This window comes from Myotis yumanensis, unplaced genomic scaffold (assembly GCF_028538775.1).
Source record: "Myotis yumanensis isolate MYYU_CA2020_CCGP unplaced genomic scaffold, mMyoYum1.0.hap1 SCAF_7, whole genome shotgun sequence".
Lineage (NCBI taxonomy): Eukaryota > Metazoa > Chordata > Mammalia > Chiroptera > Vespertilionidae > Myotis > Myotis yumanensis.
This window is the reverse complement of record NW_027223758.1, coordinates 34,287,865-34,305,285: the sequence shown is the minus strand read 5'-3', so window position 1 is coordinate 34,305,285 and position 17,421 is coordinate 34,287,865. Positions and strand designations below refer to the sequence as shown.

General features: G+C 45.7%; 1 pseudogene; it reads right to left on the bottom strand.

The window, feature by feature from the left end:
• Positions 1-3,159: 3,159 nt before the first annotated feature.
• On the bottom strand, positions 3,160-3,446 carry LOC139014530 (small ribosomal subunit protein eS26 pseudogene; annotated as a pseudogene).
• Between the last annotated feature and the right edge of the window lie 13,975 nt (positions 3,447-17,421).

Below are 17,421 nucleotides of genomic sequence, written 5' to 3'. Positions count from 1 at the left end.
TGAGCCATATTGGCCTAAGCTAAATATGGGTTTATCAAAGAGTATTAAAAGAAGTAAAGCAAAAATGTCTCCCTTCTTTGTTTCCCATTTACTGGGCTCCCCTACTGCCCTCCAACAGGTGACCCTGCTATTAGTTTCTTAGGTGTCCTCTACAGGGTTTTCCCCACATATAAGCAGTAGGAATTTAAATTTTTACTCTTTTTTGTTATTGTTTACACAGATGATTGTATACTATACACACTATTTTTTAAAATACTTTTTAAAAAAATGTTTTTATTGATTTCAGAGAGAAAGGGAGAGGGAAAGAGAGAGATAGAAACATCAATGATGGCCCAGCCGGCGTGGTTCAGTGGTTGAGTGTCGACCTATGAACCAGGAGTTCACGATTCAATTCTCAGGGCACATGCCTGGGTTGTGGGCTCAATCTCTGGTGGGGAGCGTGCAGGAGTCAGCTGATCAGTGATTCTCTCTCACCACAGATGTTTCTATCTTTTTCTCTCTCCCTTTCCTCTCTCTGAAATCAATAAAAATATGTTGCTTTTTTAAAAAAAGGAAACATCAGTGATGAAAGAGAATCATTGATCAGCTGCTTCCTGCAAACCCCCTATCAGGGATCAAACTCACAGCCTGAGCATGTGCCCTGACGGAATCAATCTGGCGTCCTTTTGGTTTGTGGGTTGATGTTCAACCATTGAGCCATACCAGCTGGACTATACACACTATTTTTAATATATCTTGGAGATCTTTCCTTCAGTACATAGAGTCTGCACCCTTTTCTGTGGTTGCAGTATATTCTCTTATGTGAATGGGTGATAACTAGCATTTGCAATTTTGCTAAATAGTGCCAGTATTAGGGCTCTCCAGAGAACAGCCAACAGAAGTGTGTGTGTAGAGAGAGATTTATCTTTTAATTTGATTGATATTAGAGAGAATGGGGGGAGAGAGAAACATCAATCTGTTGAGCCATCCATCTGCTGTTCCACTTATTTATGCATTCATTGGTTGAGTCTTTTTCTTTGTTTTGTTAATCCTCACCCGATGATATTTTTCCATTGATTTTTAGAGAGAGTGGAAGGAAGGGGGAAAGACACAGAGTGAGACACATCAATGTGAGAGAGACACATCGATTGGTTGCCTCCTGCACACACCCTTACTAGGGCTGGGGATGGAGCCTGCAACCGAGGTATGTGCCCTTGACCGGCATCAAACCCAGTACCCTTCAGTTTGCAGGCTGATGCTCTACGCTCTATCCACTGAGCCAAACTACCTATGGCTCATTGGTTGATTCTTATATGTGTCCTCACCTGGGATGGAACCCATAACCTTGGTGCATCGGGATGACACTCCAACCAACTGAGCTGCCCGGCCAGTGCAAGGTTTATTTATTTTAAAGTATTGATTCACATGCTTTTGGAGGCTTCAGAAGTCCAAAATCTGCAGGGAAGGCCAGTCAGCTAAAGACCCAGGGAGGAGTTACAAATCCAGTCCAAAGCAGTCTGCTGGCTGAATTCCTTCTTGCTGGGGACGACAGGGGAGTTAGTATTTGTTTTAGTAAGACCTTCAACTGATTAGAGGAGGCCCACCCACACTTTGGAGGAGAATTTGCTTTACTCTGATTGAAAAGTCTACCAATTTAAATGTTAATCTCATCCACAAAGTGCCAGGACTGACCTGCAGATCCTGAGCTATGGATGAATGCATTACTCTGGTACATTTTCTGTGAAAGAGAGGGCTAAGGGACTGCTTGGCTATAGCAATCTAAACAGCCTCGTTTGCCTGCCTCCTTAGACTTTTATTGTAACAACAGCTTGAACTACAATTAACTATTAGATACTATCAGCAGGGTAAGCATCCTTGAGAAAACAAATGTATCTGTAGTGTCTTTAAAACAAGGACATTTTGGAGTCTAAATATAAAGATTCTAGTAAAACACCAGAGGGATTAGACTTGTTTGGAAAAGTCAAGGCAGGGTCTGCCGCCTTTGGCAAGGTTCACCTAGAGCAGTGGTTCTCAACCTTCCCAATTCTGTGACCCTTTAATACAGTTCCTCATGTTGTGGTGATCCCCAATTTCATTGTTACAAATTGAACATAATTAAAGCATAGTGATTAATCACAAAAACAATATGTAATTATATATGTGTTTTCTGATGGTCTTAGGCGACCCCTGTGAAAGGGTCGTTTGACCCCCAAAGAGGTCGCGACCCACAGGTTGAGAACCGCTGACCTAGAGGCCCCCAACCTTTTGGAGATTTCTCCTTATAGACTTTCCAACCAAGTCCCGTGCTTCCCCACAACAAAGCACTTTCACAGAAACATCCAGAATAATATTTGAACAACATCTGGGTATAGTAGCCCGCCCAAGTTAATACACAAAATTAACCATCACAGTGCCAAATTGACCTCTACAGAGATTATTCCAATTTATGTAAGATTCCTGTCCACAAGTACCAAAGAAGAGCAAATTGGTGCCTTTGGACAGAGTATCCAAGAATGCACATGAGGTTTCTGAGGGTCTCATGTGCCTGAGATCATTAGAATCTAATGTAAAAAGAATTCACAGAATGTCAGGACAGGAAGGCACCTAAAATGCAATCTAGTTAAATTCACTCATATTATGGACTAGAGGACCGATGCTTGAAATTCGTGCAAGAGTAGGCCTTCCTTCCCCCGGCTGCCAGCACCGGCTTCCCTCTGCTACCCAGGACCTGGGCCCCCCTCTGGCTGCTGGCAGGCACCCGGGACTTGGGCTTCCCTCTGGCCGCCAGCAGGCACCTGGGACCCAGGCTTCCCTTGCAGCCCCGGCTTCGTTCGGAAGGTCGTCTGGAAGGACGGCTGGTCTAATTAGCATATTATGCTTTTATTATTATAGATTGGGAACTGTAATATGGTCGTTGGCCAATGGTCAGTGTGCCCATGAACTGTGGGGTCCTGCTTGGTTCAGAAATGGGATCCTGGGTGACCTGACGGGGATTCAGCCTAGCAAACCATCCAGGGTTCCCATCAGGGTTCTTTTTTTTTTTTTGCTATATGAAATACAATTTCCATTTATTTTCCCCCCAGAGAACTTTTCTTCACTCTTTAAAGACTCTGCTCCTTACGTGGGCTTTGGTGGAGGTCGTGGGGCAGCACCCACAGGTCTAAATCAGGGTGAGGGGATTCAGTCCTTCCGGGCTTCATGGGAACGATTCCTGACTACCTTGCTGTGAATGGCACAGCTCACACAGTAATGCAGCTTCACATACAGCTTGGGAAGCACATAGGCGTCGAAGACTCTCGCTTTGGAGATGTCCCGAACGGCTGCGGCCTCCACTATGTTTTGAATGACAAACTTCTTAATGGCCTTGTCCTTGGGCACGCACTGGGCACAGTTGGTACAACGAATAGGCTGCACATGGCCTCGGCCTTTTTTGGCACGACCGTTATTCCTTCTTTTCTTGGTCATCTTGGAAATGAACCCATCAGGGTTCTTTGTAAGAGTTGCACCTAGTTGGCCACTGGACAGATTCTGACCAAGGAGCTCCTTGTGCTGCTCAGTTCAGGCCCTCCCGCCCCATCTGCCTTCCCCTGCTCTTCAGTCTTCAACCTCACAGCTTCTACAATCTGGCTTATTTCCTGCATTAGCATTCTTATGGGAAAATTTCATGTCAGCTGCCATTCAGATGCTCATGACTGCATTATGTCCAGGGTAAAATCCAAACTCAGCACACCAAGTCCCACAGTGTGGCCCTGCTTACATCTTTGACCACTGCTATTTCCACTGCCTCCTAACAGGTGTCCTGTGCTAGAGAATTCAGTCTACCAGATGTGGACAGCCACCACGCCATGAAGCCATATGCCTCTTCTCCCTTGGGCCTACAATGCTTCCCCACACTTCAAGTGTACAGGGCACTTTTGAGGCCCACCTGATAGTTTGTGCCATAATAAACTTCTCAGGTCTCCTCCAGACCTCTGCTGCAGGGGCCAGACGTGGAGGATCTAGAGTCAGACAGCTTGGGTTCTAATTCTGGGCCCTGTGCTACCAACCGTGTGACCTCAGGCAAACTCCTAACCTCTCAGAACCTCAGTTTCCCCATTTGTAAACCAGGTATAGTTCTGGTCTCACAGGGTTATTGGACAGCTCACTTAGCACAATGCCTGCTCAACCAAAGCTGAACTCATCATTATCAAATTTTTGTAATTTTTTTTTTCAAGATTCTTTTTTCTACCAGCCTGTGGGCTTCTTGATAAGAGACGTGTTTTTCAGCTCAGGAACCCCAACATTTGGCATCAGTCAGTTCCACTCCTCCCCACCCCCACCTGGTAATAGATCCTATTGTTAGTTGAAATGAAATGAGACTGTGGGTAGACCCACCATGGCAGGACTATTAACAAACAAACCTGCCTGGCTTTAGAAGAATAAGTCTGGGGAAGTTGGTTTGGTTTTTGTTTGTTTGTTTGTTTGTTTTTAAATTTTTTTATTGATTTCAGAGAGGAAGGGAGAGGAAGAGAGAGATAGAAACATCAATGATGAGAAAGAATCATTGATTGGCTGCCTCCTGCACGCCCCCTACTGGGGATTGAGCCTGCAACCCAGGCATGTGCCCTCGACTGGAATCGAACCCAGGACCCTTCAGTCTGCAGGCATACGCTCTATCCACTGAGCCAAACCAGCTAGGGCTGGGAAGTTGGTTTGATGGTCGCTCTGTTTTAACATAGATCATAGATGAGTCTTTAGTGTAAGGTAGCCAGGCTGGACACCCATCTTCCAAAGGACGCCTTCCAAGAGCAATGGAACACCTGTTGGCTGACTCAAACATTCTTGGAGCACCTACTTTGGGCAGGGCTCTGTTGGGCCCTGAGGGAGTAGGGTGATAAGCTGAGGGCAGCGATAACCAAGAGTATGATTTCTATCAAGAGGAGATTATATCCTCACTCCCATTTGCTAAATAGTTCAGATCCCATTATGAACTCAGGGAACTATTTCAGCCCCTTTGTTGTCACAGTTATAACCTATTGAGTGAGGAGCATTGATCAGGGCCCAAGAGTGTTAGGCAAGGATTTTGCTGCAATGCTGGGGGATTTGAGGTAGATTCCTGCTTACCATTAGCACTTTGTCTTTGTATCAGTTCACTCTTGCTACTATCCTGCTTAGAAATCTGCTGTCTGTTAACTTGGTCTTTAGCTGTAGGTTATTATTTTGTATTTTATTTGCTTTTGGAGCCTAGTGTTCCTTAAGATGGCAGTGGTCAGGCCAAGAGAGGATATTCTTTCCCTGGAGGAAAAAGGACTATCTGGTTGGGGTTGAGGAAAATGTTCGGTTCTGATACTGTTGTTTCTCTTTACTCTGGTGATTGTTTTTAACTGTAGGTTATGACAAGGAAATTCTAATAGTCCAAATGGCCAGCTGGTCCCAAAGGGGACCTAATACATGAGCATTTGCTGGACTGTAGAAATGGACTTTTCAAACACAGATAACCCAACAACAAATACTTTCCTAAGCATATTTGGTTTCTTTTGTATTGTATTTTATATATATATATATATATATATATATATATATATATATATATATATTTATTTAGTAAATACCTCACACCAGGTCCATGCAGCACTAGAAAGAGCAGTGACTTGTGGACCATACTCTGTACTCATAATTTTCTTTTTTTAAAAAAATATATTTTTATTGACTTCAGAGAGGAAGGGAGAGGGAAAGATAGAAACATCAATGAGAGAGAATCACTGATCGGCTGCCTCCTTTACGCCCCCCACTGGGGATTGAGCCTGCAACCCGGGCATGTGCCCCTGACTGGAATTGAACCTAAGACCCTTCAGTCTGCAGGCCGAGGCTCTATCCATGGAACCAAACCAACTAGGGCTGGATTGTATTTATTTTAACAAATGTCATATTTCACAGAGGTTTCAGGATTTCCATGAAAAGTGCTACTGATAATGTACCTTGTATTTGGGCAGCGCTATATTTTTATGAGGAGCCATGTTTATTTATTTTTTAATTTTTTTAAATTTTTATACATTTTACTGATTTTTACAGAGAAGAAGGGAGAGGGATAGAGAGTTAGAAACATTGATGAGAGAGAAACATCGATCAGCTGCCTCCTGCACACTCCCTACTGGGGATGTGCCCGCAACCAAGGTACATGCCCTTGACCAGAATCCAACCTGGGACCCTTGAGTCTGCAGGCTGACACTCCATCCACTGAGCCAAACCGGTTAGGGCGGGAGCCATGTTTATTAAGGAATATTTTACATAGAGCAAAATTCACCCTTTTTAAGTATACAGTTCGATGAGTTTTGATAAATGAGTAGTTATATGCTACCACCACAGTCCTATATAATAAAAGGCTAATATGCAAATCAACCAAACAGTGGAACAACCGGTAGCTATGATGGGCATTAACCAGCAGGGGGCAGATGCTCAATGCAGGGGCTGCCCTCTGGTGGTCAGTGTGCTCCCACGGGGGAGAGCACTGCTCAGCCAGAAGCTGGGCTCACAGCTGGCGAGCACAGCAGTGGTGGCGGTAGCCTCTCCCGCCTCCGCAGCAGCACTAAGAATGTCTGACTGCCGGCTTAGGCCCGGGTAGAATGGGCCTAAGCCATCAGTCGGATAGCCCCCAAGAGCTCCCAGACTGTGAAAGGGTTCAGGGCTGAGGGATCCGCCCCCTCCCACCAAGTGCATGAATTTCGTGCACTGGGCCTCTAGTCTATATATATATATATATATATATATATATATATATATATATATATATATAAAAGGCTAATATGCAAAGGGTCCCCACGGGAGTTCAACCAGGAGTTCTATCACTCGCTATGACGTGTGCTGACCACCAGGGGGCAGCACGGAATGAAGGAAGGCCCCAGCTGACAGCAGGAAGGCCTCAATTGGCCCTGATCGCCAGCCAGGCCTAGGGACCCTACCCATGCATTAATTTTGTGCACCAGTCCTCTAGTCAAGATACAAAATATCCATCACCCCAAAAAAGGTCCCTCATAAGACTTTAGAGTTAGCCCCCTCCCCTCCATAGCAACCACTGACCTGATTTCTATTCCCACAATTGCCTTTTCAGAATGTTGTATAAATGGAATAATTCATCATGTAGTCTTGTGTGCTTAGCTTCTGCTACAAAGCATATTGTTTGGGGGTTTTTGCTTTAATCCTCACCTGGGGACATGTTTATTGATTTTTAGAGAGAGGGTAGGGGGTGGGAAGAGAGAAAGAGAACAATGTGAGAGAGAAACATTGATCGATTCCCCCAATCAGGAATCAAACCACGACCTTTCAGTGTACGGGACAACACTCCAACCAACTGAGCCACACTGGCCAGGGAAGCATAATGTTTTTTAGATCCATCTATGTTATTGACATATCAGTAGTTTTTTTTTTTCCCTTTTTAAGCCTGGCTTGTATTTCATAGTATAGCTACATCCCAGTTTTGTTTTTTTGTTTATTTACCTGTCACCAGTGGACTGGATTGTTTCTTGCTTTGGTGATTATAAATAAAAAACAACTAGTTTCGGGCATTCGTTTCATCATATACATAATTTTTTTCCAAATATGTTTTTATTGATTTTAGAGAGGGAGAAAGGGAGAGGTGGGAGGGAGAGAGAAAAAAAGAACCTTCTATGTGAGTAACATTGATTGGCTGACTCCTGTATGCCTCCTACTAGGGATTGAGCCCACAAGCCAGGCATGTGCCTTGACCGGGAATCTGACCTGCAACATTTTGGTGCATGATACGATGCTCAACCAACTTAGCCACACTGGCCAGGGCCGTGTACATAATCTTGTTTGAAGATCAGGACCCCCTGAGAGTTGGTGTCTGAGAAAAACGACACATGGGGGGGGGGTTACATTTACATGAGGTCACATGATAGTAATTGGAACTTTGGTCTTCTAACTCCCAATTGGAAAAGATATTGTTTTTTTTACTAAGATGTAATCCACATTCCATAAAATTCCAATTGGAAAGGTTTTAACAGAATTTACATAAATTCAGAAGTATTACAAAATCAAACCCCCACTGAAACATCCCCAAGAATATTTTATTTCTCACCCTGTCTTAAAGCAGGAGGAATCTTAAATATCATCTCTTGATTCAAATGGGCTCTTTTGAATCATGGGTAACCCTATAATGAATCAAATGCACTAGTCCAAAATAAACTAAAATTTATATTACAAACAGTTGAAAACAACATAATATCAGGCAATGGAGGTTTAGTTATATACTTTATGGTATAGGTATATAATGGAATAGCATTTAGCCATTGAAACTAATACTGAAGAAAACAGTATTAGGAAAAGGATCATGATCATAATGTGAGGCTAAAAAATCAGAACAGGTGAACCTACTCTTGTAAAAAATGTTTACATAAAAATAACTAAATGGATAGAGTGGATATAAAGGAAAACATTATCAGTAGCTATTTCTGGGCCATGGAATTACAGGTTTTTAATATTTTCATTTGCTAATCTGTAGTTTCCAACTTTTTCAACATAAGCAAAAATCAGTGTGTTCTATTTATAGAGATAATACCTGAAAGGTGCACAATAAAACATTCAAACTGAGCTGAAAAAAAGATAAAAAGTTAAAACAACTTTCTTCCCTGCTCCCCAAATTGCTAAGAACATCTATTATTTTTGTAAAAAAAAGATTTTTTCCAAACAAAGCAACTGAAATTCCTCCACACCAACCACCTGAATGCCTTGTTTCTAGGGCTGATCTGGGCCCATACCTGGGAGTCTTCAATGTCCCACTTCTCAAGGTCCTTCTGGAACCAGCTCCTTACCATTTCTTTTCATTGTCTCTCCCATCCTGACAGTCAACACTAGGTGCAGAAAAGTTTTAGTCGTATCACTACTTTCATAAAATCCAGAAGTAAGGAAAAGAGGCAGAGGAGAAAGAAAGGGAAAGGAAGGGGAGGGGTAGAGAGGATTGAAGGAAAGGAAAAAAGGAAGGGAGAGAGGGAGGGAAGAAGGAAGGGAAGAAGGAAGGAAGGAAGGAAGGAAGAAGGAAGGAAGGAAGGAGTTTTAATTCTTTCCTTCCCAGAACTTAGCTTCCTGCTAAGGTAGAGTGAGTTGAGCTTTAAATTCAGACTCCAGTTCAAATCTGCCTCTTACCATCTGTGTTCACGAATGTACTCATTCATTGGAAGTATTGGCCACTCGCTATGTACCAGCTCCAGAGCTACGCTGTGTGTACTTTGAGGAGGTTTGCTTCACTTCTCTGCACCTTTGAGGTTTGTCTATAAAATGCAGAACGTATCTACCTCACAGGGTAACTGTGAAGATTGAATGAGGTGGTCTCTGTAAGGCACCAAGCCCAGTGCCTACTTCAGAATGGTGCATCATCACCACTATCACCTATCTTTGGTCGTTAGTTTTAAACCACAGTATTTGGAGAAAAAGTAAAATGAAACATAATGAAATTTTCACCTCAGGACTAAATGAATGGCTAGACCAGTGGTTTTCAAAGTGTGGTCTCTACACCAAGCATATCAAACTCAAAGGCTAACACAGGCCAAATAAACAAGGTTTAAGTTTATGTGGGCCACAAAATAACAAAACCTTCAATTTTCATAGAAATGTAGGTTTATTTCGATAGATGCTGAATACAAAGGGCTGAAATATGTAATCATTAACATAAAATAATAAAACATTTTAATAAAAATTAATATTTTTTCTTGAACATTAACTTACCACACACTGAATAACTGCACAAATTAATAAGTGTAATGCAAATAAACCTATTTTTCTTGTTCTCCAAAAGTGAAATATTTCCTGTTGCACACACCAAACAAGTCAGTCCAAGACTAATAATGTGGAAATCGGCTGCTAAAATATTTGCTGCTAGTATTAGAGGAGAGAAATGGTGTGCCTGCATGTAAGGTGCATAAGGGAAATGAATGCAACACGATTCTAGTTGTATAATCGGTCATTAGCAAACATTGTAGTTTGTTATTAATAATTATGTATAATAGGATATTGTAAAAATTATGAAATTTTTATTGAAATGTTTCTTACATACCGTTATATTGGCTGGGACGCAAACATATTTGTTGAGGGCAGAGAGTTTGACATGCTTGCTCTAGACCAGTGGTTCTCAACCTTCCTAATGCCTCGACCCTTTAATACAGTTCCTCATGTTGTGGTGACCCCCAATTTCATTGTTACAAATTGAACATAATTAAAGCATAATGATTAACCACAAAAACAATGTGTAATTATATATGTGTTTTCTGATGGTCTTAGGCGACCCCTGTGAAAGGGTTGTTTGACCCCCAAAGGGGTCGCGACCCACAGGTTGAGAACCACTGCTCTAGACCAATAATATCAGATTACCTGGGAACTTGTTAGAAATGCAAATTCTTGGGTCCCACTCTAGATCTGACTCAGGCACTCTCTGGATGACACCCAGTGATCTGTGTTTTTAACTAGCCCTTAAACTTTAAGGCTTAAAGGATGATTCTGATGCATACTCCAATTTGAGAACCACTCAGCTATACACTCCATTCCCTGCCTTAGACCCCTGAATAGGTCTTTAATAAATAATGAATATGACCAGCCTACTGGGAACCCTGCCAAGATACTACCTCTAATTGATGCCTCTGGATCGTGGGTTGTGCTGCCTTGAAATCAACCCAAAGTTGGGGACATCCTTGAAAACACCCCACCCTGCTTTCCCCAAGAGCTTGTTATGACTCAGTCACACTTGAATTTAGTCAGGAGTTTTATTGATTCTGTTGAATTAGGGGGTTCTTCACTTTTTTCACCTTGCTGAATAAACAGCACATTTGAGACTTCATGGGGTGCTTTGTCCTGGTAGCAGAGGGAAGGGGAGATTCTTCCCTTTACGCCTGGTACATTCAATTCAACCAGTAGCTCTATGAGCCGCTCACAACTAGTGTACGGCAGCCCAATTTCAAATATTTTGCCCCCGTGTCCCTTTGAGAACCCTTATACGGGTTAGATCTTTTTCATGGGTTTTTGATTTGGAAATAATGGTCCCTGTAACTATGTGCAAGGCATGGTGCCAGGGTTGTGAGGGCCCAGTGCATTCGGAGACTTGGTCTCTCATCCTTGAGGAACTTGGAAGTCAACTTCGAGAAACCCAAGCAACACACAGGAAGTCGTAAATCCCTGTGGACAGGCTGTAAGTGGCTGACAAGGAGGACTCCGGGTTACAGTGCCTGGTGAGGAGAGGGAGTGAATGGTTAGGGAGACCTCACTGCAGGCCCTGACAGGCCCGAAGCGGGGGTGTCTTAGGGCCGCGCTTCCCTTTCCCGTGGCCCATGTGTTGAGGGAGATCAAGAAGCTGCCTCTAGCCTCTTCGGAGAGGCCCGTTTACCCACTGTTGACTAAATAGAGGCTTAGAGAGGCTTATGGAGTAAGGCGGCTTTCACATCAAAGCACTCTTACAAAACAGCCTGGTGATGAGTTAAGTACAAATGAATCAGAAACAGATGGGCTCAATTTCCTAGAAAATACCCCTGGGCTTCCACAAGACGAGGGAAAGTGCTCAGCCAAAGGCATTGTGGGTTTTTGCTGATCCTAAAATATGCTCAGCGATTTTGCCTGAAACAGAGCTGAGATGTTGGGACTCCAAGTCATTAGAAACTCCAGGCTGGAATCCTGCCAGCCCGTCACCTGACTCCTGGCAGCCCCTCACCAGCTCTCTCAGTGGCCCTGCTCTGGGCTTCCAAGCCTGGACAGACGTGCCAGTGAGACCTGCCTATGTTCTGTGTTGGTTGCCTGGCTATAAAATTCAGGAGTGATTTAATGATGATTTCTTAAGGCACAGTGTTTCATGAGTAATAATAATAATTGCCAACATTTACTGAGTGATTGCTTATGCTAGGCACTGTTTTAAGTGCTTGCTTTACTGCCTTTAGCAACTCTGAGTTAAAACTATACTTATCTCTATTATACAGATGAGAAAACTGAGGTGCAGATAAGTTAAATAGCTTGCCTAAAGGCCCACATCTGGTGTACAGTAGAATCTAGATTTTAACCAAGTGATAAGGCATCCCTTGGTAATTTCTAGCCTTTCAATTCCGGGATTTGCATTCTTGTGGCAATTTTCTAGTCCTTGGGTTGGTACTGAACTCTGACTGCCCTGCTTGAGGCTCTTGTTCTCTAAAAAACCTTTTTTAAAAAATTGATTTTAGAGAGAGAGGAAGGGAGAGAGAGAGAGAAACATTGATTTGTTGTTCCACTTATTTATGTAATCACTTGGGGTCCAGTGCTCGAATTTGTGCACCTTGAAAGGAACTGTGGGCCAGGAGGCTGAGGTGGGCACAGGGGCAGGTCTCAGCCCATATGTGCCCCTGCCCGGCCCCTCCCACCTCGGCCCCAGTCCCCTGTCTGCCGGCAGCCCAGCTCCTGCCACCGCTGCTCTCACACACCGATAGCACCAGCCCCGCTCGCACCCGCTGACTGCCCAGAGTGATTGGGGCTGGCACCATCAGCGGGTGTGAGCAGAGGCTGCTGCCCCGATCACCCCTCAGGAGCAGGGGGAGGTGGAGAAACCCTTAGGTGTGATCAGGCCAGCAGCCGCCATTTGCACCCGCTGACGGTGCCGAGTGATTGGGCCCAGCGCCAGGTGCCGGCAGTGGGTACGAGCAGAGACTCTGGTGCTGGCAGCAGGTGCAAGTGCCCAGTGGGACCACGGTGCGTGGGAGCAAAGAATTTTCAGTAACCACCAGAGGCTTGCCCCGATGACAGTGACCAGTGCTCCACCTTGGTCTGGCGCCGCCACTCAGCTGCTCCACCATCCTGCCATGGCCAAGGCCTGCCATGTTCTGCGCGCGCCCCCTGGTGGTCAGCACATGTCATAGTGACCAGTTGTTTGGTTGTTCAGTTGTTCCACTGTTTGGTCTATTTGCATATTAGGGATATATATATATTGTTTGCTTCTTGTATGTGCCCTGACTGGGAATCAAACCCCAAACTTTGACGTATAGAGACAATGCTCTAACAAGCTGAGCTACCCAGCCAGGGGTCTAAAGTATTTTGCACCTGGCCAAAGTCACTGAAAGCACAACTTACCCTTGCTTCCCCTCTGCTTCCCCAGATTCCTATGTGCCTGTGTACGCGCCTGTGTTTAGATGCTGGGAACACACAGCCTTGCCCTCAGGGAGGTGGACGTCAACTCCAGGGCAGTGTGACATGCCCACGGGAGGAGGTGTGTGGGATGCAACCTAGGAGTCCAGAACGAACGTGTCTGATTGACTGGGGCGAGGCACCAGCATGAGTGAGGCAAGCAGGCAAGATGGGTGATGGTGCTGCTATGGGGGAAAGTGTTGCCTTGTAGGGAGGTGGGAAGGGGCATGGCACTTATGGAAGAACTAGACATAGATTAAGCTGACACCGGCTGCCTGGGGTGAGTGTTGAGGAAAATGCCAGGAGAAGATCCAGGGAGACAGTCAGGGGCCAGAATGTGCCAGGTGAGCCTTAGGACTTGGCCCTAAAAGGAACCGTGGACAGGCATTAAGCAGGAGAGTGACAGAACACCGTGCCCTGCCCTCTGGTCTTGCCTTCTCCTAGCTGTCCCCCAGCTGCGGTGGGAGCGAAGGCACTAAGGGTAGGGGGTGTGCCCAGCGCAGCCATAAGAAGAGCTCAGGCAGGGTTCACTAACAGTGCTGGCAGTGGCAGTCGGGTGACCTTGACCCTAAAGATCCACCTCCCACAAGATGACCCAGGTCCTCTGACTTGGGCAACTAGAATAGTCTAGAAAACAAGGATCTGGGCAGTGGTTCTTTTTCCTTTCCTTTTTTTTTTTTTTTTTGGCAGTGGTTCTTAACCCTGGCTGCACCATAGAATCGCCTGGGGAATGTTTGAAAAACACCAGCACAGGATCTTCGGTAGCAGAGGGACCTGGCATCCGTGTTTTCAGATGCTCCTCAGGTAGTTCGAGTGCATGGCCAGGGTTTAGAATCATTGACAACCTTGGGTGTGTGTCAGAGTCTTCCTGGGCACTCGCCTTACCCCAGCCCAGACCTATGAACCCAGCATGGAGTGAAATGGGAGGGATCAGGGCAGCTGTGTTTTTAACGTGCTCCCCAGGTGATTTTAGTGGACATACACAATTGAGGACCCTGTAGTCCTATCATTTGGGAATATTTGCCTTGGCTTCTAACGTAGTCCTGGTGGGTACTTGGTAAATGCTGATTAGGATGGATCAGAAGGGTGACCCAGACGCAACTTGAAACCCTTCTCATGAAGCAGCAAGTGTTTGATGACTCTGCCACTATTGGTGGTGCAGAGAATAGACACACTGACACTATGTGGTGTGTCTTACAGATGCTCTCACACATTCCACTGTCTGATGCTTACCTGGGCGGGTGGGGCTGTATCTGGGCTCCCTCCAGTGCTTTTCTGAGCCCCTCTCTCACGAACATCAACTAAGAACGATGAATGAAGAGGGTGAGTTTGATCATTTAACTGGTTGACTTGGTCGTATGGTCAGAGGAGCAGTGGTTCTCAACCTTCCTAATGCCGTGACCCTTTAATACAGTTCCTCATGTTGTGGTGACCCCCCAATCATAAAATTATTTTCGTTGCTACTTCATAACTGTAATTTTGCTACTGTTATGAATCGTAATGTAAATATCTGATATGCAGGATGTATTTTCATTGTTCATGACCTACAGGTTTCTATCCGATAGAGCAGTGGCATGAGGCCCCAGAAATCAGGATTTTAAAGATTCCCAGGTGATTCTAATGTGCAGCCAAGGTTGAGAACCACTGCGATAGAAGGACTTGACTGCCATCTTGAGGGGTTCTGATCATATACAATGAGAAGTCATTCAGGTGTTTGTTTTTGATTGATTTTAGAGAAGGAGGAAGGGAGATATATACATATATACATATACATATACATATACATATACATATATATATATATATATATATATAGAGAGAGAGAGAGAGAGAGAGAGAAACATCCATGTGAGAGAGATACATCGATTGGTTGCCTCTTGCACCCCCTAACTGGGGATCAAACCCACAACCTAGGTATGTGCCCCGACTGGGAATTGAATCCGTGACCTTCTGGTGCATGAGATGATGCTCAGTCAACTGAGCCACACAAGCCAGGAGTTGGTTTTCATATAACAAATATTTACCAAAGGTCTGCTTGGCACTAGGCATGTGCTAGGCCTTGGGGGACCACGTGAGCAAAACCAACCTCACAGGCTTACTCTACATGTGGAGACAGATAGTAGGTAGGCAAAGAAGTACACTGGCCATGGGTTGGGATAGGAACTGTTTTCAAAGAGTGAAACAGGAGCTGCGTTTTTAACATGCTCCCAAGGAGAGGGAAAGTGTGAGGGGGGCTGCTTATGGTGGTCAAGGAAGGTATCTCTGAGGAGGTGACAAGGAACCTAGTCCTGCAGGATGATGAGGAGTCTGACCTGTAATGAATGAAAGAGAAACAGGGGTGACATGTGCAATGGCCCTGAGGCATGCCTCGTGTGTTTGAGAAACAAGGAGGCCAGACTGGCTGGAGAAGGTGAGGAGGGGAAATATAATGAGGGTGGAGGTTAGTAAGGTCCAGGCATTCAGCTCTTCAGCAAGAGAGCAACCTGCAGTTTATCTCCCGAGTAAGTGCATCAGGGTTGGAGTGATGGAGAGTGAAAAGAACAAAATGGAATATCATTTACATTTCAGGGACGTGGGCTTCATGTGGCGTGGGGCAGGTCACTTCTCCTCTGTGGGCCTCAGTCTTCCACTGGCCCAGGGCCCTGTGTCTAGCAAGGTGTCCTGAAAGCCTCTAGCTCTCTGTACATAAACTGGAGATAAAAAAGTGCCACCTCCGGAGTGGCCATGACAGGGAAAACCTTTTGGAAGTCCTGTTGCTGACATTTGTTCATAATTGAGTGAAGTCGTTGCTCTTCTTGACTCTGTTGTTGTCCCCGGGGCAGGCCAGTAAATACTGATTTGCTGAGGCCAAGTTGGCCTTATTTCATGGTGGTCTCATTCTTCTTTATCCCAGGAGAAAAGTGTCAAGTGGCTGGGGGAAAGGTGGGAGGGAGGGGGCTGGAGGCAATGTGCTGTGTAGCTGGCTGGGGACTGTGGTTGGGGTGAGGCTGGGAGCTGGGAGTTGGGAACGTGTCATATTTTATGAATGATTTCCTGACAGGTAAAGAGGCTGACTCAGCTGGCAGCCTCCCGTGGGCTGGCGTGTGGGGCCTGCTTTTCCGGAGCCGAATGCTAATCTGCCTGGGGCAGCTGGCTCAGGGAAGGAAGGGCCTCCAGCTCAGTGGGGAGGACAACTGTGCATCCTTGGCGGTTTTTCTCGCCCAGAGCTTTTCTTAGCTTGTCTGGGGTGGGCTGCGGAGAAGGGAGCAGGACCCACCTGGCCTCTCTCCTCCTCCTCTTTCTCTTCCTTCTCCCCGCTCCTCCCCACCACTCTCCTCAGAGGCCTGCTGTCAGCAGCTTTCAGCTCCACTGCACCTCATATGGCATTGCCTTCAGCAGACGTGTTTCTATGGGAGGGGGGTGATTGGGGCTGGCACCAGGAACCCCTGGGCTGCTCCCCAGGAACCCCTCTGCCCTGCTAGCCTCTGTACCCAGGAGGCTTTTCCTGAGGTTGGATAAGCTCTCAGGAACCAGGACGGCAGGGTGAGAAGGGATTCTGCCTTCTCCATCCATTCACCAGCCCCTGAGAGCTCTCTCCCCAGAGAATTCCCTCACTGGCTGTGTCATCTCCCTTAGGTCAGAGAAAACATTCCAGAGAAGCCCAGTGCTTGTGGCCGGGGGGGGGGGGGGGGGGGGGGGGGGATTTTTAAGCCTGTCTCAAAGCCTCGGAAGAAGATGTGTGTCTCTGAGCTTGGGTGTATTTGCCATCCGAGAGGGAAGAGAATCTGTGGGATAGATGTCTGACCACCCAGTAGGTATTAGCAGGACCTGTCATCTCCTGCCAGGGTCCCAGGAAGAGCTTGCCATTCTGAAGGGTTATTTCATTAAGTTCTTACCACAACTTAAAGAAGCCGTTATTATTTCTCCCATTTCACGTATGGAAAAACAGGTTCAGAGAAGGGAATTCATTTGCCCAAAGTTACACAGCAACTAAGTGGGAGAGTGAGACTTCAGACCCGGCCCCCAGGCTTCACTCCCTGCCTGTGAAGAAGGTGAATTGGGAGGAAGAGGCCCTCTTATCATGTGCCGGATGAGGAGCGCAGGGCGGGAGCCCGAGTCTAACTGCTGTGTGGCCTTGGGCAGACTGTGCCCTTTCTCTGCTCTTGTTACCCCATCCAAACCAGAAAAGGTTTAAACTGGGTGCTTTTGAGATTCCTGCTAGTGCTAACATTTTCCTTCTGAGATCACCTCACCAAGGCCCAGACTTTGAAGGGGGCTGACGCTAGCTTGTCTGGGGTCCTGATTGGCTGTGGCTACCAGGACAAGTTCCTGTGAGTCTTCCAC